At 39.8% G+C, this 23,131-nt stretch overlaps 1 protein-coding gene and 3 pseudogenes across 3 annotated transcripts in view; 2 read left to right on the top strand and 2 right to left on the bottom strand.

Moving 5' to 3' along the window:
• The window catches only part of Thrap3 (thyroid hormone receptor associated protein 3), a 50,613-nt gene that overhangs the window by 22,941 nt on the left and 4,541 nt on the right, over nt 1–23,131 (bottom strand). For all 3 annotated transcript variants that reach the window (XM_010625804.3, XM_010625803.3, XM_019207718.2), the window contains one exon: nt 14,371–14,473. The gene's annotated coding sequence lies outside the window, so the exon portion shown is untranslated. The remainder of the gene's footprint in view (nt 1–14,370; nt 14,474–23,131) is intronic.
• On the top strand, nt 9,423–10,517 carry LOC104863550 (annotated as a pseudogene).
• Nucleotides 21,345–21,951, bottom strand: LOC104863426 (annotated as a pseudogene).
• Nucleotides 21,752–23,131, top strand: part of LOC104863549 — a 7,091-nt pseudogene continuing 5,711 nt past the window's right edge.

Here is a 23,131-nt window from a genome sequence, read left to right as displayed (position 1 = left end):
TGCACTTGCAAGGCAGGACACCGAACCGCTGAGCTAAATCCCCGGCCCCGGGACACTGTCATTTAAACATGAACCTGGAGTACTCCAAATAGAATTCAGGATTACAAGATGAGAGCATGGCAAGAAGTGTCGATGAAAGTTTGATTGCTTATATACATTAATTATATATCCTTTATGTTGTCCAAGACAATTCCTTTACAATCTGGGCAGCCCAGGCAAGCCAAAAGGTTGGACACCCATGATTTAGACACAGACACTTATGTATCCTAAGATTTCCCTTTCTGGAACCACACCATGCAATGGTTTTTACAATGAGCTCAGTGTCACTAAGCCTTCATGAAAGTTTTTTCTTAAACTCTCTTTCATTTATAGCGTTTCCTTTCCTTTTCGTATCTACACAACTATTGTTCTATTCTTGCATCCTTTCATGTGAAACCCAAGAGTAGAATTTCCTTTCAACAGCCTTTTATAATCACTTCAAGATACATTTCCATCATTTGGGACAAGAGTAAAAATCCCAAACTGTGGTGCAGAAGCCCTTGAGAGGATAACCCAGACCCACCATCTTATTTTAAGGCTCACCTTTTCCACCACATTACATGTCTAATTACCAAGATCAGTAACTTTGAAAGAACAGGCCTATTTTACTTAAAATAAACTTAAGGTCTAAGATATATAATTACACATCTTTTATGCCACAAAAACAAGCACTTGATTTTTTGCAACTCCAAGAAAACAGAACAGTATCAGCAGTAAAGACTAACCCAGCGTTCTCCTTTTAAATAAAAAAATGTTTTTATGTAGCCCAGGCTAGTCTCAAACTCTCAGCAATCCTCCTGCCTCAGCCTCCCACCTCAGCCTCCCGAGTGGTGGGATTACAGGCGTGTGCTACCACCCCCAGCTCAAATTCTTCAATTACTCATTTCATCTCTCTCTGGATTGTTAGAGGCACCGGACTATGCACTGTGCACACACATGGCAGGTGTCCTCTAAATTCACAGGACATATTTACTAGTTTGCCCATGTTTAGAGCCCTGAGGGTAGTGCATTGAGAGTTTGTCTTTAGCAGAGACCGAGCTCCCAAAACATATAGAAATTAAAGGTAAAAAAAACTCCCAATAAAATCAATAATCTATAGAAATCTTCCCAAGAAAAACCTTCTAATAAGAAATAAAATAAAAACATTAGTTGAGTATGATGGTACGCACTCTGGGTGTCTGAGGCAGGAGGGTTGCCAAGTTCCAGCTCAACCTGAGTAACTTAGGGAGCTCTCATATCAAAATAAAAAATAAAGAAGGACTTGGTGCAGTTTGGTGTGAAGGCTTGGAGTTCAAACCCCAGTATTGGGGGGGTGGTGTCTAAACATTTTAAATAATGACCATAAAATATGCTAAAATATTGAAAAATGTAACTGAATAACATCTGTACATTAAGTTTATAAATGCTGAAGTATGAACAATTACTAAATAATGAGGGGAAATTAAAGAACTTTCATCTCAGAGATGGGGATATGCTCGCCTAGCATGTGTGAGACCCTGGGTTAGATTTCTAGCACTACAAAAAGGGAGGAAGCAGTGAAGAAAAACTATAAACCTACAAGTAGGGGCTACAGAGTTAAAGTCTAAACGCTAACATTTGGTCTGGTTTTTGCCCTCCTTCTTTCTGATAGAGATAGGCTTGGCTGGAGGGTTGGGGCAACTGTCTGGAGCTATGTGAGGTTTATGGAGTACTTATGCTGATAGTAGAAGAAAAGAAAAATGTTTCAGATTTTGGAGCACTTGAATTTTCAGATTGGGGATGTTCAACCTGTATTCTCTCTTATATCCTCCTTTAAAGTAGGTCTCAAAAATAATTTTCTCTATTTGTAGATCTTTAACATAACCTTAAGGAACAGGAAACCTCCCTAAGTACTAGCTCAATATAAGCCCAGCCACCTGCTACTCACTCTAGCCTGAGGACTGAATCTGTGGCCTACTAAGAAGACAGCACACTTTTCAAAACACAAGACACTACACTTGACTGCTGAGTAACACAAGAGGGCTAAACAGAGAAAACTTAACATTTCAGGACACCAAACCTAGGAGGCTACAAGATGACCCAGAGCTCAGTGCAGTTGTGAGTAATCTCACAACTCTTGGGAGGCTGAGGCAGGCAGGAGGACCACAAAGTTAAACCCAGCCTGCCCCACGCCCACGGATTAATCAGTCAGGGACCATGTCTGATTTGTTCTCCAGTTTGCACAAATGTAGACACTGTGTTTATTAAATAAATTAACAGGCTCTTTCCCATTTATTTTCTTCACATAAGAAGGAATAATAAAACAACAGTTCTGGGCCAGGGATTAGCTCAGTGGTGCCCTCTGCCTCGAAAACACAAGGTCTGGAGTTTGATTCCTGGTACCAAAAAATAAAATAGTAAAAAAAAAATAAAGTAACAGTTCTAATAAATGTTGCAGTCCAGGAAAAATATTAAACATTCCCACAGCCCTAATCACTCCTGCTAAACTAGAAACTGAGATCACCTTCATTCCTTCTACATTTTATTCAAGGCACAAAAGGCCAAACTGATCTCAGTATGAGAAGGCACTCACACTTCCATCTATTACTGCCAAGTTATTTAGAATAAAACTCCACTGCTACCAACTCCAATCAAGATAGTCACACTTTCAACAGTCACTACAGGCAAGTAGTAGAAAATACTGGGTGAACGAGCAGTAAAGTAAGTGAGATAAAAAACAAAAATAACACAAAATTCACCAAATATAAAGAGATTTAGGCAAAGCAGCAGGCCGCCTCTGTGGTTTGTATGTCTCTGGAAAGTCAAGTTAGAGTAGAGCTCTGGTGAAATATTAAGCATGTTTACTATTTTTTTCTTTTCCCTGGAGACTGACCTCTCCTGAGCAAAGGGAGAGAAAAGAGGGAAAAAGCTTTTAGAGCAGCTGTGGTGTCTCCGTGGTAAGACTTTGCCAAGCCTCACCTCCAACCCTAACCCCTGAAAAAAATCAAACCAGAGTCCTCTTTCTGACATGTACTCTGCTAGTAAATTAGCTCTCACAGTATTCTGTTAACTCAGTATAAAATAATCATCCTTCAGATGTTTTGGTTTTCTTGTGCTGATACCGGGGATTGAACTTGGGTCCTTGTGCTTTTGAGGCAGGTGGCAGAATCACTGAGTTAAATCCATGGCCTAAAATACCTGTTTTAATTTTAAGATCTTACAACTTACAGAGAATACCCACATGTGCATTAAGCATCCTTCTAAAAGATGATGGTATGGTCCCTGGAGAGAAAAATTTTAATGCTTAAATAATTTAAAGATAAAAATTTACCTATGCTATAAAATCACAATTATTCTGGAACTCAGCACTAAAAAGTTTAAGCTTTAAATACTGAATTCAACAGAATTTAGTAGGACATGTTTTAACATAACCATCAAGAATAAGGGGGGCTAAGGCGTGGTGGTGCATTCCCATAATTTCAGCATTCACTGAGGCAGGAAGATTACCTCAAGTCCAAGGCCAACCTGGGCTACACAGTTCAAGGCTGGTCTGAACCACACGGAGAGCCCCTGCCTCAAAAAAAGAAAACAGCCAGGATTTAGCTCAGTGGTTCTGCTGCCTGCTCGCAAGTGCAAGGTCCTGAGTTCGATCCCCAGTAGCAAAAAGAAACAAAACCAAAACAAAACAACCAGGAAAACTCCCTAAGGACTGACTCCACATAAGTCCAGTCATCTTGCTCCTCATTCTTGCTCGTCAGGACTGAGTTTGTAGCCTATTAAGAAAGCACACTTTCCAAACTAGGTAATCTGTAGGCACAGATGTGTATATTTATACATATATATGAATATATAAGTATACATGAATACTAAGTATATGCATACGTAAGTATGCAATAAAACATTAACAGGTTACCTCTTCAAAGTAGGAAGGAAGATGAACAAGAAGGGGCAAAAGAGGGCAGACAGGATGTAAGCACTTGTTTATTTTACGTAATTTTTCTAGCCAGGGATTTTACAGGTGATTTCCATTGAGAAAAAAAAAAAATGTACCTTCCACAGGTTATAGCACTGATTCTTTTATTTATTCAGTTTTAATACTGCCCTCAAAATCATGGGTTCAAGTGGTCCTCCTACCTTACCCTCTTGAATAACTAGGAATACAGGCATGCACCAATTAATGTGGTGATTATTTTATTTTGGCTATAATACTTACCTTCTTCTGATATTAAAACATCTAAAAAAACAAAACAAAACAAAAAAAAACTCTAAGCACATCTGTGATCCCAGCACTTAGAAGACTGAAGTAGAAGGATCACTCCTGAGTTCAAGGATAGCCTAGGCTACTCAGTGAGTTCAAGATCACCCTGAGCTACACAGCAAAACTCTATTTCAAAAACAAACAAACAAACAAACAAAAACAACAGGTGTGGTAGCACATACTTGTAATAACAGCACTTGGGAAGCTTGGAAGGGGTAGGCAGTAGGACTTCCCTGAGTTTGAGGTCAACCTGGGCTACACAGTGAGCTCAAGGCCAGACTGGACTACATAGCGAGCAAAAAACAGAAGTCCAACAACAACAACAAAAACAAACAAAAAAATCACACCTCTTTAATTACTTGAAAGATCTGCCTTATAGTCAAGTAGGGTCTATTTTTGTTTGTTAAAGCAGGTCTCACTATACTGCTCAGGCTGGCCTCAAACAATCCTTTTCCCTTGCCTTCTAGAGTAGCTGGGATTACAAGTGAGTACCACACCACAACTGGCTACTTAAAAAATTTTTTCTTTAGGTTTTTTTTGGCACCAGGGATTGAACTTGGGACCTCGCATTTGCGAGACAGGCGGCAGCACCACTGAACTAAAATCCATGGCCCTTTATTTTGTTTTGATCTCACAATGTAGTTCAGGCTAGCCTTGAATTCACTCTATAGCACAGGCTGGCTCTGAACTTGCAGCAAGTGCTGGATTACAGGCATGTGCCATCACCTGGCTTAAAAATATTTTTATTCTGGAAGTACTGATTCAAACATACACAAAAGTAAAGAAGAGTATAAGAAACCTAAATGAAACTCATCCTTCAGCTTCAAGAGTTATCAAGCCCCAGAGTTGGGGGGTGTGGTCAATGGTAGAATAGTATTAGCAGGCACGAGGCCTTGGGTTCAAATCCCAACACCCACTGTCCAAACAAAAAAGAGAGTTTTTATTTTTAAAAAGAGAAATGATGCAACAAAGACACTTAAATAATTTGCTTTTATGTCATTCTCTATTTGTGCTCTGCAAATAAGTCTAAGGCAATAATCATTAACAGCAAATAACACTGACTTAAACACATGTAAGGTAAACTCCAAAGTACATCCTTTAACTCCCAATTACAGGACTTATGTATCACAAAACATTCTGACTGTGGGCTATGGCAGCTACTTTTTTTCAGAAGTACAAATACTTCACAATAGCTGAGAAAATTATTAAAGAGAAAGGATAAAACCAACATTTATAAACTTTTTTTTTCTTTTCAGGGGGTACTAGGGATTGAACTCAGGACTCTGTGCTTTCCAGACAGGCATAGCAACACGAATTAATTCTCCGGCCCCAATAAACTAATTTTTTTGCTTAGCAATCCCAAAAGGCTAAGGGGTCTCATTCTATGTAACCAAAAGTCACTGCAAAAATTGTGAGTTCATTCAAGGAAAAATGTTGTATATAACAACTGTACTTTTTTTGTTTTTTTTGCCCTGGAACTCACTATGTAGCCCAGGCTGGTCTCAAACTCACAGCGATCCTCCTGCCTCAGCCTTCCAGCTAGTCTTACTATCAACTATCTATAGTTGATAGTCTTACTATCAACTTACTATGCTAGTCTTACTATCAACATTCCTGAAAAGAAGTATCTTATTACCATGGATTTTAGGTAACTCATGCTAAGAATGTACCTGTACACAAATTCTCAACTGTCCCCTTGAGTGTTAGACTACAGGTGTACACCACTACATCCAGCTTATACCAGAGAAAATATTAAAATAACTGAAGATCATAAAACAAAACTTTGCTAGTAAACACCTTTATTCACGCCTTCAAACTGATGTCTCTCTCCAATCAAAAATTAAATTCTGCACTATCTTCATGATTTTCATAAATCTATTCTTGGACTGAGGATTTAGATCAATGGTTCTGCACCTGCCCCCCCCATAAATCTATTCTCAAAGTATATTTGAATATATATACATGGGTAATGGTACATATTACCTCATAATTAAGACCAAACGGGGTCCAGGGATGTAGCCCAGTGGCGCTGTGCCTGCCTGCCAAGTGCCTGAGTTCAATCCCCAGTACAAAAAAAAAAAAAGAAAGGAAACTGGGTATGGTAGCATGTGTCTGCTGCAATCCTAACACTGAGATGTGGCTGAAGCAGAAAGATCCCAAGTTCAAGTATAACCTGGGCAACTTACATCAAAATTTAAAAATAAAGAAGGGGGACCAGGGAGATTTAGCTCAGTGGTTCTGCCACCTGCCTTGCAAGCACAAGGTCCCAAGTTCGATCCTCATACCCTCACCAAAAAAAACCAACCAACCAACAACAATAAAAATAACAACAACAACAACAACAAAAACCCCCCCAAAAAAAGAAGGGCAAGGAATATATCTCAGTTTGAAGGCCCTGGGTTCTATTTCCAGTAGGGGAAGGATGGTCAAAGGAGATAGATAACTAAAAAATCCCTGTAAAAGGTAACCCATAATCTAAATATAGCAAGTAACCAAACTGAGACTAGATTCCAGGTTCCATTCAGTTTTTCTTAAGTGTTCTTTCAAGATGACATAAAGGTATGTGTTGAGAGGAATATGCTAAATCATTAATCTAAAATGCCCAGTCCTGACAGGATTTAGCTCAGTGGCACTGCTCCTGCCTCACAGTGAGTCCAAGGATCTAAGTTTAATCACTATACCAAAAATACTAAAATGCCCAGTCACAAATGAGAATCACTTTATAGTACTACTAAGTTCTGTACTAAAGTAGTGGGTTTGACAGCAAAAAAGAACTGGATTTGAAACTTTAATTTTTTCTTCCAGTATTTGCAAGTTTGCAACCAGAATCATGGAACAAATTCTGTGACCTAAGATCCCACTTGTACTGACTGGATATTGGACCCAGGGCCTTCACAATGAGCTGGGCTCCAACTTGAAATCCTCTTGCCTCAGCCTCCAAAAGTGTTTGGATTACATGTATGAACCACCATGCCTGGCTCCTTCTTTTTTTTTTTTTGGTAGTACTGGGGATCAAACACAGGACCTTGCACTTGCAGAGCAAGTGGTGGAACCACAGAGCTAGACCGCCCATCCTTAATATCTTATTTTGAGGTAGGTTTCACTAGATCAGTAAAAATGCCTAACCTAGGCATAAGCATGCTCTACTTTATGCCTGCAGAGTACTGGGATTATAGGAATGCATCAACATGCCCAAGTGAATCTAAATCTTACCTCAGTCACCCATTAGCTGAACAAAATACTCTCTTCTTAATGAGACCTTCACCTCAGGATGACCATGGGAATTAAGTACTATACCAACATGTACAGTACCTGACACACAGCAGCTGAGTTCATTTCTTACACTATGTCTGGTTACAGTCCCAAGCAGCCAGAGAGCAATACTTACGAATTTCTTCGGAAGTAAACAGATTTTACCACTAATTCTTTTTTTTTTGGTATTTGTCTACAAGTAATAAGTAATTAGATATCATCCTACACAAAACAATAAGGTGTTTTTTATTTTACTGGCTAAACTAATGTGTCACAATAAAAAGTACAATAGAAGAAAGCATTATATTATCAACAAAGACATAGGACAAAAGGTCATATTCATTCACTTTGGAAGACAAATCTCTAATGCTAGCCATTAGCAGGGAAAAATCAATAGCAAGCTGAGCCATTCATTTCAATTTTTTTCATCACAGTAATCTTAATATAGGCAACCTGTGCTTTCTCCTCCTGAGAATTTACTTAATGGGCATCTATTAAAGCTCAGGATCATCCATGCAATTAGTGTTATATCACTAGGGAAACAGAATGAACAGCACAGCTGGCAGCTTAAAGCATCTTCAATTCACCCCAAATGCTCTTCTCCTGTCTCTCAGGGAGGGTAACAGCAATTTTAGTTCCTATTTTAAATTAGTATATGTTACAAATGGGGAATATTTTCCTCTCATTTCTTAGAGGAACTCTCAAATAACTTAACTCTAATAACTTAAATAACTTAACTCTAACTTAAAAAAGACTATAACCTTTGGTGCCTAATGATCTACGGTCTTTGTTCCAGTTGTCATTATCACAACTAAACTAGCCAATCTGACCCTTAACTGGTTTTGTGGAGTTTAACATAAAGCTTTATGATATTTTAGGAAAAATAGTTGCATGATATGTTTTATAGACTCTGGGTCTTTTTAATAATTCTCTTCCTAAGACAAGTCTATTATAGAGGTTTAGAGGACAAAAACATTTGTTTGTTACATTTTAATATACTGCTGCTTCATGTTTGGAACATAGCAGGGTAGCAGTCAGTAACCTAATCATATTGGTCTATTGGTTCCTAAGTAGTTTGGGGGTTGGGGGTTGAATCCAATCATGTTAGTCAAGTACTCCCCCACTAAGCCCTGCCAGGTCCTAGAATGTGAACTGTGTACTGAGGCTATTGAGCACTCAAAATGTGCCTGTTCAGAACCAAGCTCAAGGTATAAAAATAAACACAGGATTTCAAAGACTCAATGCAAAAAACAACGTAAAACGTCACCATATTTTATATTAGTTGTTAAAATGAGAATATGTTAAAAATACTAAATGATATAAAATATATCATCTTTTTTTCAGTATTGAAGAGTGAAACTAGGGCCTTCTCACTGAGCTACAGCCCTAGCCCTTTTTGTTTTTTGAGATCATGACTCTTTTTTTTTTTTACATATTGGAGATTGAACCCAGAGCCTTCTAATGAGTTTTTTGCCCCATTCTTTTTTAAAACTTTTGAGACAAGATCTTGCTAAGTTGCTAAATTGCCCAGGCTGGGTTAAAAACTTGCAATCTTCTTGCCTGGGCCTCCAAGAGTACTGACATTACATGCGTGCACCACTGCACTTAGCAATCACTTCACCTACAAAAGAAATCAAGGAAAATCAAATCTGCTGTTTCCATTTTAAATTAACTAGGACAGGGCCAGGGATTCGCCTCAGTGGTTCCACTGCCTGCCTTGCAAGCACAAGGGCCTGAGTTTGATCTCCAGTACCAAAAAGTAAATAAATAAAATAAAATTAACTAGGACATGACTACGGTGTGCTGGAGGCAGCCCAGCCTCTGGGCAGTGCCACTGCCACTAAGCAGATCACTGGGAAGATCTTCTGCAAGCTGACTTTAGACTGAAGTTGAAGGTGAACTGAGAAGAACATAACTTGAAGTGGGCAACAGGGTGAGTGCTGCTGCACTATTGACAGGCAAGAAGGTCCAAGAGACCACTCTAGGGAATAAGCCTTTCCAGGTGAAGATAAGGGGTATGGTGGACATGAAAGAAGCTGAAGGAAAAGGGAAAAGATAAGGTCAGTGAGGAGGAGGACCTGCAACTGGGAAACCAAACAGGACAAGGATGCAGACATGAAGTACATCAAGATGGACCTAAAGAGGAGGAAGGGAAAGCCAGGTGTGGTACGCCTGTAATCACAGCACTCAGGAGGCTGAGGCAGGAAGACTGCTGTGAGTTCGAGACCAGCCTGGGCTACACAGTGAGTTCCAAGTCAGTCTCAACTACATAGTGAGACCCTGTCTCAAAAAAACCAAAAAAAAAAAAAAAAAAAAAAAAAAAAAAAAAAAAAAAAAAAAAAAAGAGGAAGGGAATCATTGGGCCAAAAAGCAAAAGGTGAAGCCCAAGAACTCAGAGGACTGTCTGTATGAACTCCCAGAGAATATCCACGTACCCTCAACCAAGATGACAGAAGAGTGCTGTCCAACCAGATGCTGAGCAGTATTCCCAAGGTGGACCTGGGCATTGACGTTAAAATAAAAAACATGAGCCAGGCATGGTGGCACTCAGGAGGCTGAGGCAGGAGGATAGCTGCGAGTTGGAGACCAGCCTGGGATGGTCACACAGTGAGTTCCAGAGCAGTCCGAACTACAGAGTGAGACCCTGTCTCAAAAAACAAAACAAACCCAAACAAACAAAAAATCAAAAACATCATCTCCAGGGAAGATGCCAAGACCTACCTAATGGAAGAGAGGTAGAACAAGAAGAAACACAGCAAGGTGTCCTTTGTGCCCAATGTGTCTGTGAACTACAAGACACAACAACCAATTTTATCACAAGGAGCTCAATGCCTCCATGTGGAACCCAAGGCCACTTAGGTGATACAGAGAAGCTGGAGCCAAAGTGGGCCCCACTTAACCACAAGCATCCCACTAATGAGAAATCCACTGACGAGTACCACTATGAGACATTCAAGAAGATGAACAGGCAATACGTACCAAGGCTGCAAGGAGGATGTACGTAGTGCCCCTCCACCCAATCTCCCAGATCCGGACAGAGCCTCCTGCTTCCCAGCAAGCAGACACACAGTCCCAGAAAGATGCCACTGCAGATGCTGCTACCCGCTGGGCTGGGCGTGTCCAATACTAACCGTGGAACATCTTGTAGCAAGACAATGTGTAGCTTTCCCACCAGAGGGCAAGCATTTCCTATGAACATTATTAAACCTTGTCTATAAACTAAAAAAAAAAAAACCAGAGCCAGGGATTTAGCTCAGTGATTCCCATCGCCTGCCTTGCAAGCACAAGGTCCAGATTTCAATCCCCAGTACATTAAAAAAAATAAATAAACTAAAAAGGGGACTATTCAAGGCTATTTAACTCAGAGACAACTTGTCTACACCATCCTCAGAAAAAGCGAATTACGCGACAAGAACATAGTTCACACAAGTATCTGTGAAGCTCCCCACTGTGTGATATCTTTCAGGAATAGCAAGTGAACTACCTACAAAAATGGGTTTACAGCCGGGCGTGGTGGCGCAGGCCTGTAATCCCAGCACTCAGGAGGCTGAGGCAGGAGCATCACTGTGAGTTCGAGACCAGCCTGGGCTACATAGTGAGTTCCAGGTCAGTCTCAAATACATAGTGAGACCCTGTCCCAAAAAACCAAAAAAACCAAAAAGCAAAACAAAACAAAAATGGGTTTATGGGCCAGGGATTTAGCTCAGAAGCACCATGCCTATCTCACAAGGGCAAGGTCCTGAGTCTGATACCCAGTTAAAAAAGAAAAGAAAAGGAGTCGGGGTTAGCTACTTAAGCATGGTAGCACATGCCTACAACTCCACTCTGGGAGGCAGAGGTCTATTTATTTCCAGAATATTTTATATTTGTTTTTAAATATAAAAGTAGCTGGGTGTGGTGGTCCATGCCTGTAATCTAAGTATGCAGGAGGCTAAGGTAAGAGGATCATCACAAATTCAAGACCAGCCTGAGCTACATTAGTGAGTTTAAGCCCAGCCTGAACTACACAAAAACTGTGTCCTTAAGAAAAAACAAAATAAAAACGGGCCAGGACTTTAGCCCAGTGGTGCAAGCACAAGGTCCTGAGTTCAATCTCTGGTACCAAAGAAAAAAGAAAAATAACAAAACAAAACAAAACAACTATGTACCTGGCTTCCTATGCTGATGTCTTTCTAGCTTTTGTTTTCTAATTATTTAATCTCTTCAAGAAAAATAGACATATTTCTGCATGGATTAAAAATAAGCATAGAAATTATCAGCTTGATTGTTCAGTGAGGCTGAAAATAAAGACTTCCATCACCAAGTAAAAATACAAGCTAAAGTAATTAAACACTAAGTATTAGCACAAGCTAAACAGATAAATGGAGCAGAAATATAAAGTCTAGGTGGAAGTGGTGGCACCCACCTGTAATCCCAGTGCTTTGAAGTCTGAGTCAGAAGGATCACACATTAGAGGTCAGCCTGGACTGTGGCAGACCTCACCTCAAAAATCAAAACAAGGGCTGGGGATTTAGCTCAGTGGTACTGCTTCCTGCCTGGCAAGTGCAAGATCCCAAGTACAATCCCCAGTACCAAAAAAACAAACAAACAAAAACAAACAAAAAACCCAAAATAAATTAAAAAATAAAAGAAGGCTAGGGATGTAGGATGTAGAGCACTGGGCCTACTGACCATGATTGTAAAGTCAAATAAGGATGGCTGGGAGTTTGAGGCCTGCTTGGACTACATAACAAGACCCTATTTCAAAAATCAAAACCCCAAAGCCAAAACAACAACAACAACAACAACAACAACAAAAAACCCTAAAGTCAAGAAAATATTCCCTGTAAAATATCCTTAGAGGTGGCTTTCTTTCCTTCTTTGTCTTTCTTTCTTTTCTTTTTTTTTTTGGTAGTACTAGGGATTAAACCCAGAGCCTCGTGCATGCCAATTAAGCACTCGCTGTGCCACTAAGCTACATCCCCAGGATAAAGGTACTTTCAAAATCAATAGAAAAAGAAAAAAAATAAGCTAGGTGTGGTAGTGCACACCTGTGATCACAGCACTCAGGCAGCTAAGGCAGGAGGATCACCTCAAGTTCAAGGCCAGCCTGAGCTACACAGTGAGAGCAACAGCAGCCTAAACTACACAGCGAGACCCTGTCTGGGGAAAAACAAAAACAAAACAAAAGAAAACAGAATAGCTGGGCACAGCTCTAAAACACACAAATATTGTATAAATTCACTTAATTTACAACACAGCTATGAGGGCAATGCCATTTATTATTACCCCATTTTAATATGAGGAATCTATCCACGACTTTCAATACTATAGTATTTCAATAACTGCTCCACTCAGGAAACAAAGTATTTGTAAAATACTGTAAGAGCACAACTGAAAAAAGTAAGAGAAGGTTGGAAAATACAGCTAAGGAAATCTCCCAGGAAGCACACAAAAATGGAGATATAAATAGTAGGGCAAAAAGAAAAGAATTAATGGATCAGTCCAAAGATTTAGCATCGAAATATAAGAAATCTAGGGAACAAGTAAAGAAAAATAGAAAAGAGAAAAAAAATCAAAGACAATTTCTATTGGTTCCCTGGAACTGAAGAATGCAAGTTTCGGTTCCCTGAGTGGCCAGCATAATGGATGAAAAGAGAGTCATACCAAAAATATTGTTATGAAATTTCAGAACACCAGGACAGAGATGTAAAAGTTTTAGGGGTTACATATATATATGATTATATGCAAAGGCAAACTAAGATCTCATCCACAAAGGAAGCCAGCAGACAATAAAGTAGGACTATTAAAACTCTGAAGAAGTCAAGCACAGTGGCATGTGACTGTAATCCCAACTACTGAAGTAGGAAGACCACAAGTTAGAAGTCAACCTAGGCCATTTACCCACTTAGGGAGACCTGGCCTCAAAAAATTAAAAATCGGGGGGGGGGGCCACAACCGTGGAGATATAGTTCAGTACAACAAAGGGCCTGGGCTTAATCCTAAATATCACAAAAGCAAAACAGAGAGAACAGCTCTGCAAAAAGGGAATAGTAATCACAGCATTCAAATGAGCTTTGAAATGCTATAGTGATAATTCTGTCAATCGTGAATACTACTATAACAAAAATACAAGAAGAGGGATGGGGATTTGGCTCAGTGGTGCCACCACCTGCCTCGCAAGCGCAAGGTCCCGAGTTTGATCCCCAGTACCAAAAAAAAAGTAGGGTAGCAGAAGAGGACAAGGTGACCCTTGCTCTTCCATAGCCTTTTTAATGTCACCAAAAATACCACAAGAGTCACAACAAATATAAGCATATGAGAAAGGGAACCCTACAAAAATCCATCTTCCTGGTAGCCAGGTATGGTGGCACATGCCTGTAATCCGAGCATTTGGGAGGATGAGGCAGGAAGATTACTATAAATTCCAGGTCAGGCTGAACTACATTAGGAAGTTCAAGGCCAGCCTGATTATGGAGCAAGACCCTGTCTCAAAACAAAACAATCCATCATGATGGTATGGGGCGGGGTAGTATTTACAGAGCTAAAGGAATAGCAAAATTGAAAATGACTGTTTCTAGGGGCTAGGGAGGGGCAGAGAGGAACTACTGTTTTTCATTAAAACCAAAAATCTATAAACAAGGCATGGTGGCACAAGTCTGTAATTTCAGCAATGAGAATTTTTTTGAGACAAGGTCATACTATATAGCCCAGGCTGGCCTGCAGCTTATGGCGATCCTCCTGCCTGCTGGCAATCCTAGTGCTGAGACTGCAGGCATGTACCACCAAGTCTGGTTTGAATAATCAGTTCTCATCTTAACATAAGACTGATTTTACAAACCGACAAAATTAACACTTATTCTGCCAACTATCCATGCATTTACCTTGTCAGAACAATGATTCAATCCGCACTGGATCCAGACACCACCGTTGAAGGGCACTGGCAGTGCCACTGGCTTCTCCAGTTTACAAAGATGGGATGTAATTCTGGAATGAGAAGAAATAAATAATAAAATGGCTACCCAACACCACACAGAACTTTATTGATGTTTTAAAAATCTGTTAAGCACTCAGTGGTTCCACCACCTGCCTCGAAAGCATAAGGACCCGTGCTCAATCCCAGTACCAAAAAAAAAAAAAAAAAAAAAAAAAAAAAAGAGAAACAATTGAAAAAAAAAAAAAAAAAAAAAAAAAAAAAAAAAGAGAGAATCAATTGGTAAGCAAAAATCTATCCCTATACAAGTTTCTCTCTCCTGAGTCTGCTGGCCTGTGTCTGACATGTTTTCATCTTTGCAATCTCCCTTTCACAATATGGAAAGCCAAAACCTTCCTTCTTATAACCTGATACTCCCACTGGCAATACTTCAGGTGCCAGGGTTTGCATTATGCAAGACTAGTTCATAAGCTCCATAATTCACCCAGGTGAACTTGGTAAAGATCAGATGTTTCAAATAAGAAAATGTGTGCTTGCTTCAGCAGCACAGATAATAAAATTGAAAGAAAACATGTAACAGGTATACTAAATTTAACAAACACCTACCTAATTAAAATACCCTCCCCATCCCCACCCTTTAAAGGCACGCATGAGTATTCACATGCACACACAAGTACATACATACACATACCTCTTCTGCACCAGTTGTATAAAATCCCAAATCTATGAGCATAATCATACATTAACACTAGGTGGACTTGTCCAAAACAAATTCCAAGAACAGGAAGCCTGTAAGTAATGTCTGCATTCCTAGATTACCCAAGTGTTACTGTAAAATCCTATTTCTAAAGTAGGCAGACAAGATCCAAATAATCTGAAGTATAGTTTCTAAATATTAATCTTTCTTTCTCTACTTAGTATTCACTCAATCAAGGTAGGGCAAGCTACCTATCTTAGCTTTTTCTGAACCCTGTGGTCTGCACAAAGCTAAATCCTTGCCTAGTCAGCCAGGAAGGAAAGGAAAATATAGTTCCTTAGGCCATGGCTCTAAATTCTTTGTACAAGTACAATCCTCTAACCAACTAGAATGCTTCTCCCTTTCACAAAAATTTACATACTTCAATGAGGACCTCTTTTCCCAGCAAACTGTTCCTGCCTCTCTTCCAAACTGAGTTAGGTACCCACTGCCCTCTGCATTTCCCTGGCTTGGTCTCTCCCTATACTTGTGTGATTATCTGTTAATATGTAAATTCCCTCACTGGGATATAATGTATCTAACACGGATACATGTTTGCTGAGGAAACAGAGTAAATAGTAAACTCACAACTGATGCCAGTGGTAGCAAATCTATGGCATGTGTACCACAGCGGGCTACTCATCCCACGGAGAGCTCTAAAAAGCTTGCCATCACTGACCCACCCTAATGGTAACCAGGTAACAAAAGCCTTCTCTTACAATTACTAGTACAACTGTTTCATCCAGATGGATATAGTATTCAGTCAGATCCTTTACCAGATTTGTTTGTGTTGTTTTTTGAGACAAGGTCTCACTATGTAGTTGAGACTGACCTGGAACTCACTATGTAGCTCAGGATGGTCTTGAGCTCACAGCGATCCTCCTGCCTCAGCCTCCCCAGTGCTGGGATTACAAGTGTGCGCCACCAAGCCCGGCTTCCTTTATCAGATTAATGACAAAATTGATATATATTGACCCAGTTGATAAAAATAAAAGCACAGCACCTTTGAAAACTTTTCTGTAGCACTGGGGATTGAACCCAGGGTCTTTGCAATGAACTACAACTCCAGCCCCAAACTCCCAGTCCTTTTTCTATTTTAAGACAGGATCTCACCACGTTGCTAAACTGCCACCCTGACTTCCAACTTGAGACTCTCATGCCTCATCCTGCCACAGTGCTGGGATTACAGGTTGTAAGAAAAGTCATTCTTTCACATTGCTTTTATATGTATTCTTGCAGTCTATTCTTAGGATTCATGCTAGGGTTACATCAGCCAAACTTCTTTCCCCCATTTCCTAACTCCAGAGGCACAGGGCGCTCACAATAGTCTGCTTGTCCAGTGAGGGAACTGCTCTTACTCTACAGAATGCTCAATTAAAGAAAACTATTCCACTACAACCATCTTTCAAATTCAAAAGCATGTATGTAAAAACTTTCCATTTTATTGCCCCAATAATGTTTCCCTCCTAATCTCTTCTCAGATATTGGCAAGAATTTTATCATTCCAACAAGTTTTCAATTTTCCACCATCTTGAGAAGAGGTAAAAAATATAAGCCTCCGGCCCTTAGTTATTCTGTGAATGTAGAGGCATCTGAAGCCTTTGGTCATCCCTACCACCTCTTTTACATCCACTTGCCCCAGTCACAGATGCAATTTTAAGCAACTTCCTGAAATTACTTTGGCCAGGCAACAATATGCTATCAAGAAGCCTCTGCATTATCCACTGCAAGCCCTGTACCTTTCTACACATTATTAACTGTCCACTTATTCCACCAAAATTTATTAAGTACTGGATGGGTGTTGTGTACCCCGATAATCCCAGCACAGGAAGATCATCATGAATTTGAAGCCATCAACAAAAAATAAGTACTCACTATATGCCAGGCACTATTATAAGCACTGGAGACTAGTGTAAAAACCCCTTCACTCCTGAAGCTTACATTTTAGGGTACAGACGAGGGCACATGGAAGAATGAGTTATAATTTTATATAAGCCAGTGTGGAAAGCCTTACTCTTGAGACAGCTGAGCAGAGACTTGAAGAGAAAGTTAAAGAGCAAAACTGCTTTATCTGAAGGCAAGAAGACCAAGCAAGTAAAAGTACAAAGACATTAAGTAGGAAATAGGCTTATCTGCTGAAGAGAGAAAAACAGAGGTGTAATCCAAATGGTGCCAAGAAGCAAATGGTAGAACAAGCCAAATACACAAGCGAATGGGTAAGGGCTTGCAAAGCCACTTCACTGTGGTTCTCTTCTGGGTAACGTGGGTGTGGCCAATTGAGTGTTTTGAGCACAGGAATAGTATGAATAGAATTGTCTTTCAAAATACTACAAATTGCTGTGACACTTTCTGGCTAATGACCTAAGGAACAGACTTTGAAGAATGGAAAGCAGAAGAAATTGGCAGATATTACCTAATATAATCCAGGTAAAGGACAACAATCCCTTAGAACAGAGTGTAGCTCAGAATATGTTCAACATTCTAATAATAACAGGCCTTAACAATACAATTCCTAAATCCAAACAAAGGGCAAACACAGCATCTGTATCTCTTCATAGTAACAAGAATGATTTGTTTTTTTAACCTCACTTCAGGTATTCCTGGCAATTTTATTGAGATATAGACCATTAACACAAGGATAACCTTCCCCACTCCTGTGACCTTAAAGGTCAAACAAAGCAAGTTCTTCAAACCAGGCACATGCGTTCTGGCTTCAAAAGTATGGCAATACTGGGCCGGGGATTTAGCTCAGTGGTGCCACCACCTGCCTTGCAAGCACAAGGACCCAAGTTCGATTCCCAGCACCAAAACAAAAAGTATGACAATGACAATACCAATATAACTGAGTACAAGAGGACAGTGTTTAGTTAACCCAAAGTACCCAATGAATACTACTACATTAGCCAGTCCCTAGTGATAAATTACCAGGGATTGAGAAAATGAGGACAGCCAAACTGTACATGGTGGCACATGCTATAATCCCAGTACTCAGGAGGCTGAGACAAGAGGATCGCAGCAAGCTGAGGCCAGCCCAGACTGTACAGTGAGTTCAAGGCCAACCTGCACTACAAGGTGAGACTTTGTCTCAAAAAGAAAATAACTAAGTTAATTAAAAAAAATTTTTTAATTAAAAATTTTAAAGTAATTTTTTGGGGGTACCGGGAATTGAACTCAGGACCTTGTGCTGCAGAACTACTGAGTTAAATCCCTGGCCCTTAAAAAGTAAATTTTAAAAAAGAAAATAATTAGCCAGCAACCAAATATCCTGTCTTCCTCATTTTCACTAACACTTAAGGTAATCAAAGCTACTTTAACTGCCCAGGATGGTTGAATAGTAAACAATTTATACATGCTAAAAAATAAAATGTCCTGGGGGAGATTTAGTTTAGTGGTTCCACCACCTGCCTCACAAGCATAAGGGCCTAAGTTCAATGTACCAAAAAATAAAAAATAAAATGTCCAGTAGAGGAAGGGGATAAAAAACATTTAGATATGTTACGTATATGTATCAATCCCCATGATGAATGTAATCATTACATGCTCTAAATATACCAATAATAAAAGCTCTTAAAAACATTTAGCTTTCACAATAAACCCAAGAATTTTACCCCTATTTTCTCAATGGTTTCTTATTGTCTAGCTTTACTTAGAAATACCTTCAACCAACACCAAAAAAAGTGTATAACACATCAAAACTGTAAAAAAAGAGCTGGGCATGGTGGCATATGCCTGCAATCCCAGCCCTCAGGAGACAGGCAGGAGGATCACTATGAGTTTGAGACCAGCCTGGGCTGCAGAGTGAGTTCCAGGTCAGTCTCAACTACATAGTGAGACCCTGTCTCAAAAAAAAAAACAAAACAAAACAAAAAAAATTTTACATAGGTTTTTACATGAAACTTACTCTATTACACATTTCTGTAACATCAAGTACTTATCTGTGAGCAAGGGGGCAAAATGGAAGATTTCTCAAGGATTTTGTCTTTCTTAAACCCCTCAGGAGAGTGGGAGAACCTTAACAGTTTTATCTTTTAAAAGATGAAATGTTGGGCCAGGGATTTAGCTCAGTGATTCTGCCACCTGCCTCACAAGCACAAGGAACCCAAGTTTGATACCCAGTAGCAAAAAAAAATTTTAATTAATTAAAAACAACAACAACAACAAAAAACCAAAAAAAAAAAAACCAAAAAAAAAAAAAAACCGATGAAACAAACATTAGGGCCTGGTAGGGGTAGCTCAGTGGTAAAATGGTTGTTTACCTACCACATGTAAAGTTCTAGATTTAATGCCCAAGACTGAAGAAAAAGGGGATGGGTGGGGAGAGGAAGTATGCTCAGATTCCCACCAGCTCAACAGCTTGTGGCACCTCCTCAAAGAGTGTTCTGTCCAATACGGATTTGGTTGAATTTATTAAAAATAAACTATCATTATCACAACCTACTGTAAGTTATCTGCAGTTCCACAAAATAGTCTATAGAATGGGTTTGAAATACAAATTTAAATTAACTTCGTAATTCACATACAACAGATATATACACTTTAAGAACGTGTTTCAATGAGTTTTGAAAAAATACACTGTATTAATACTATTTCAGGTCCAGGGATTTAGCTCAGTGGTTCCGCTGCCGGCTTCACAAGCGCAAAGTCCCAAGTTCAATTCCCAGCACAAAGAAAAAAACTATTCCAAACAAAATAGAGTGTTGATCATTCCAGAAAGCACCCTATTTGCCATCTCCTTACTTAGCACCACAAATTCTTTTTAACTGATACAGAGTTTCAGTGAACTAGGACTTGACAACAGGAACAGTTGCAGGCACTGCCACCCAGCCAGTCATCTATTCTCACGTTAATTCATCCTTGCTTCAACGTTTACTAAGCCTCTTCTACAGTACAGAATATCCTAGAGCCGGGACTTAGCTCATTGGCACTGCTCCTGCCTTGCAAGTGCAAGGTCCTGAGTACAATCCCTGGTACCTAAAAAAAAAAAGGGCCAGAATATCCTAGATATGGATTCAACAGTAAAGCAAACAAATTCCTGCTTAAAGAGATAAAAGGTGGAACACAATAAATATAAAATATTATAATGTCACATAATATTGTAGGGTTTAGGGGAGGAAAAGTATCAGCTAATGAAGATAACACAACTCAATACAGAGTAGCCAAGGAAGACCGCTTTCCCTCAGAACATTTCCCAAGTGATACACAGTATAAGCTTACAAATACACAGTATAAGCTTGCAGAAGACCACAAGATGATACAGCCACTCTGACAGCTAAGCAGTTATGAATTTAATGTCCATTGGCATGGTGGCCCAACTCTTGTAATTTCAGCACTCTGGGAGCCTGAGACCAGATTAAAAAAATGGAGGGTAGCCCTGGGAATTTAGCCAGACTGTCTCAAAACAAAACTTTTAAAAAGGGCAGGGGATATAGCTGAGTGCAAAGACCCTGGGATAAATCTGAGTACTGAACCACCAAAAACAAAACAAAACCCCAATCAAACCAAAAAACTTAGAAGAGTACACAAAGCCAGGCTTTGTAAAGTATCACTTTACTATGACCAAGCAAGAATGCCCTTTGTTTAATATTTTCCTTACTTTCCTATTCTTTTACTCTACTGGGAATCCCACACTGGAATCTAACCAACTTCTTCAATTATCTCATCACCTACAGTCTAGAAGCTAAAGGTATTAACCAAGACTCCGTAATACATACTTTTTATTTATTTTGGGGACTAGGGATCAAACTTAGGGTTATACTCTCAGCTTCATGTGAATTCAAAGCCAGCTTGAACAACATAGCGAGATCCTGTCTCAAAAAACCAAAAATTAAAAAATTATAAATACTAATGGACAGGGGCTGGGGATTTAGCTCAGTGGTTCTGCCTGCCTTGCAAGCGCAAAAGTCCCGAGTTCGATCCCCAGAAAGGGTGGGGGGGACAACCCCCACACAAAAATACTAATGGATACTCTGTTCCCTGTCAGGGATACACGTTAGACTATGAAGGGGTCTGTGCAAACAGCAAACATCCCCAGCCAGAAAACATGTCTGCTCCAAAGCAGAAATGCAGATCTACTGCTGTCAGATCATTTTTCACAGTCTGAATTAAAAATTTTTTTGGTACCAGGGATTGAACATGGAACCTTGCACTTGCAAGGCAGGTAGCAGCACCACTGAGCTAAATCCCCGGCCCTGAATTTGAGTTTTTATTTTTTTATTTTGTGTCTGTACTCAGAGGTGTTTTACTGTAAAAAGTTAGTACTCTATACATAAACTAGCATGAACTTAAAATTCATCATACATTTACTTCATTTTTTAGCTTGACCTTTTAGTAAATCTTTAGCTTCACTGATTTTGGCTACTATATTAAGGAGATCCTCCTTTATCTGGATAATTTAAGAGCATAATCTGTGAATGAGCATCTTTTATTTCCCTTTACTGGCAGTAGGGCTTACACCTAGTATTAATGCTGCTTCCTGTTTTGTCATTTTGGGTTCAAACCTACCTCTATCATAGCCATCCCTGAAGGGAGATTTTGGTAGGCTCTGAAAAACTTGTTTTACTTAAGGTTCCATACGCTTCATGGCTTATAAAACATAATGGCCTTCAAATCTTGCAGCAGCAATGGTGAGTCCAAAGTCTACCATGTACTGGCCATGTTTCGGCCAGCACTCCGCCTTCACTGCGAGTACAGTTCATCCCAGCCCAAGGCTATGGCCACCAACTACCTGCCTTTACCAGAAAGTGACACAACCACTGCTGCTAAGAACAAACCTCCCAAGTATAGGCTGAATTCTAATTCGGGGGGAGGGGGTAACCTGGGACCAAACTTGGGACCTTGTGCTTGCAAGGCAGGCAGAGAACTACGGAGATAAATCCCCGACCCTGAATTCAAATTTTTAAAGGAAAACTCCGTTTATTTTTTATACAGGGTCTCACTGTACATGTAGTTCAATTCAGGCTGGCCTTGAACTGAAGTGTCAAACTCACAATGATCCTCTTGCCTCAGCCTGCTGAGCGCTGGAATTACAGGCCTGTGCTACCACACCAATTTAAAACTCTCCATTTTTAAATGTTGACAACTAATTCATATTTACAACACTGTATGAGGAAAAATTAAATAAATAAAATCTTCCAGTGGGCAGAACTGTAAAAGAATTAGAAAGTACTTTTAAAAAAAAAAAGTACATCTAGCTGGGCAGGGTGCCACACACCTATAATCCCAGCACCTGGAAAGCAGAGGAAGGAGGACTGCCTGAGTTGAGGCCAGCCTGGGATACATAGTGAGTTCAAGGCAAGCCTGAACTACACAATGAGACCCTATCTCAAAAAATTAAAACAAAACAGGGACGGCAATTTGGCTCAGTGGTTCCGCCCACCTCTCGCAAACACAATGGCCCGAGTTAGTCACCAAATCTTTCCACACTAAGGTGATCCATTTCTGCCAACAGATACTATAAACACAACTCACTGAAAGAACACATTAGGAAATGGATTTTTGTGAAATTGGCTTCTAAATTTAAGCTTCTTCACTGTCAGTGTAATTACTATCTTGTCCAACCTAGATAGGAGGAACTAAAAGACCATCTCTTTTGTGCAGCATTAAAATCATTATTTCTGCTCAATAAATGAAAGAAAATTGGTTACACTGAAAGATTAAGAAAGTCAATCTTGGGCTGGGGATTTAGCTCAGTGGTGCCCCGCCTGCCTTGAAAGTGGAAGGTCCTCAGTTCAATCCCAGTACTGAGGGAAAAAAGTCAATCTTGCCAGGCATGGTAGTGCATACCTCTAATCCCAACATTTGGGAGGCGGAGGCAGGAAGATTGCTGAGAGTTGAAAGCCAGTCTGGGCTACATGAGTTCAAGGCAGCCTGAACTACACAGAGCAAAACCTTGTCTCAAAAAAACAAACAAAACCACCATCTGTGTCACAAGAAAAAGGTCCCAAGTTTGATCCCCAGTACCAAAAAAAAAAAAACC

The sequence above is a fragment of the Fukomys damarensis genome, unplaced genomic scaffold (genome assembly GCF_012274545.1).
Source record: "Fukomys damarensis isolate Sample0158 unplaced genomic scaffold, DMR_v1.0_HiC HiC_scaffold_23, whole genome shotgun sequence".
Taxonomy (NCBI): domain Eukaryota; kingdom Metazoa; phylum Chordata; class Mammalia; order Rodentia; family Bathyergidae; genus Fukomys; species Fukomys damarensis.
The sequence above is the reverse complement of the archived record's forward strand: the minus strand, read 5'-3'. Positions and strand labels throughout refer to the sequence as shown.